This window comes from Vicia villosa, linkage group LG2 (genome assembly GCF_029867415.1).
Source record: "Vicia villosa cultivar HV-30 ecotype Madison, WI linkage group LG2, Vvil1.0, whole genome shotgun sequence".
Taxonomy (NCBI): domain Eukaryota; kingdom Viridiplantae; phylum Streptophyta; class Magnoliopsida; order Fabales; family Fabaceae; genus Vicia; species Vicia villosa.
In genome coordinates, this window is record NC_081181.1 from 69,621,867 (window position 1) to 69,624,727 (window position 2,861).

The window sequence follows — 2,861 nt, forward strand, 5'->3', positions numbered from 1 at the left end:
TTTGGCATCAACTTCTAGTGGGTAACTTCTATCCACGAAGCTGTGATGAAAACCAGATTATGGTGGAGGATTTGGAGTTCATCTCCTGTGCTTTGTGAGGGGAGAAGATCAACTTTCCGTTGTTGATCTTCAGACGGCTTGTGGAAACTGTTGCTTTAACTTCCTCTCGCGAGGGTTCAGTCAGCTGCCTTCCTTTTGGGAGGTTTTTATCTTACTTGTTCCTCAGGAAAGGTGTGGTGCGAAGGATGCGGGACTCGGGTCGTATGAACATGTTCGAAGCAGAGGGTCTTCATCCGCTATCTTTGGAAGATTTAGACCAGAGGGTGAACTAAAGGATAGTTCCTTTTTAAGTTCTTTTCTTTTTGCTGCTCCACTTTTGTAGTCTTTGATGTCCTACATGGACCAAAATCGCTTGTACTCTTCGCTTTTCAATTAATGAAGATCTTTTGCCGTGTTTTTATTTATAAATGCTTCCTAGTCACAGAGCCATTTTGGCGCAAATTTGACCATTTTGGCTTACGTAGTGTTACTTAAATATCTACGTTTTGGCAATCTTTACTTCGTGCATGCTTGGTTTGTATCTCTTTAGATACTTACCATTTACCCTTAAGATTCTACGATCTTCTGCTAATTCTTCTATCTCGTAAGCATTATTTGAAAATACTTTCAAGATTCGAAAAGGGCCTTCCCAGTGTGGGGACCATTTCCCCAAAGCTTGGTTCTTTCGATCTATAGGTAAAATAACTTTCCACACTAGGTCATTATTAATAAACGTTTTACCTTTCACCCTTTTGTTGTACGCTCTGGATACCCTTTCTTTCTGTCTCTTTATCATCTCCAAGGCTCGAAGTCTATCTTCGTCCAAGTCAACCAGTTCGTTCATCATCAGCTCCCAGTACATGTTAGGAGGAATTTCTGCTTGTCTTTGTATCCGGACTGATTGCAAGTATATTTCAACTGGGAGCACCGCATCATGTCCGAATGTCAGTTGAGAAGGTGTAGTGTTCGTAGCTTCTTTAGGAGATGTTCGACAAGCCCAAAGTGCTTGGTCCAAAGTTTTGTGCCAACTTTTAGGTTTTTTCCCTACATGTTTCTTTATGAGACCAATTATGATTTTGTTCGCTGCTTCGACTTGTCCATTTGCCTGAGCATAGTAAGGTGTAGAGGTAAACAACTTGAAGCCTATCTCCTTAGCGAAGTCTTGCATTTTTCGTCCAGTAAACACTGATCCTTGATCTGTGGTTATACTTTCCGGGATCCCAAATCTGTATATAATATGTTTTTGAATAAACTTGATCACGGCTTCTTGATCAACATTCGCAAGTGGTATAGCTTCGACCCATTTTGTAAAATAGTCGATTCCTACTAAAATATACCTTTGACCTCTAGATGATTTGGGATGAATTTCTCCAATTAGGTCTAACGCCCATCCTCTAAAGGGCCAAGGCTTTATTATTGAACTTAATTCATTTGCAGGAGCATGCTGAATACCTGCATGTTCTTGGCATTCTTGACACCCTTTGGCGAACTCTATGCAGTCTTTTAACATGGAAGGCCAATACATCCCGTATCGAAATAAAAGCCACTTCATTTTGTGCCCTGCTTGGTGGGCACCACATGCTCCGCTATGGACGTTCGAGAGGGCTAAGTAAGCTTCCGTTTCTCCCAAACACTTTAGCAATACTCCCTCAGGAGTCTTTTTGAACAACTCATTTCCCATCAGAAAGTATGATAGGGCACGATATTTTACCTTTCTATCAGTGTCTGAAGAAGGGTCCTTCAAATAATTCACAATTGGACTTCTCCAGTCTGTGTCTGCCAACGAGTCTATGTTCAAAACTTCAAATTCTTCTTTGTTAGCAAACCCGATTTGTGAGTTTTCCAAATCACTTGGCGAAAGTTTCGTAGCCATTGCTCTGCCTCTTACTTGGATTAATTCCTTGAATTTGTTCTTCGACACCCTGTATCCTGAGGCTAGTTGTTCCAAATCATTTGCTTCCTGATTTTGCAACCTTGGGACATGGTTCAAATCCACATATTCGAATTTTTTAAGCAACCTATTTACTATGATAAAGTACATGATCAAATTTTCTTTGATACACTTGTACTCTTTCGTCAATTGTTTAATCACCAATTCGGAGTCCCCTTTAATTTCGACTCTGGTTGCCCCCAATTCTAACAAAGCTTCAAGTCCGGCTATTAACGCCTCGTATTCAGCTTCATTATTTGAACATAAAGGGCCTTCGATTTTATACTTAAGCTTTGTTGGAATTCCTTCAGGAGAAATTAGCAATATTCCAACGCCAGTTCCTTCTTTGTGAGTTGAACCGTCAAAGTATAACTTCCAAGGTGGCAATTCCACATATTGTTGAGAACTTTCCACCACTGCATGATCAACAATGAAATATGCCACAATTTGCCCCTTCATAGCCTTAAGGGGTTGAAATGTTAACGAGTACTCAGTTAGGGCTAAAGCCCACTTGCCAATTCGACTGTGTAATATTGGTTTTGATAACATGTGTTTAATAACATCACAATGGGACGAAACATAAACATCAACTGGCTTTATATAATATTTGAGTTTAATACATGAGAAATATAAACAAAGGCAGAGTTTTTCTATTGCACTATACCTAGTCTCTGCATCATTGAGTACTCTACTTAGATAATAGATGGCTCTTTCGATGCCATTCTCATCCTCCTGAGCTAACATGATACCTATTGTTTTATCCGAAGCTGAAATATACAAGCGCATGTGCTTCTTTCCATTCGGAGGAGCCAATATTGGAGGATGCATCAAGTATTGCTTAATCTTTTCGAAAGCTTCTTGATGTTCAGCTAACCATTCAAACTTTCCTTCT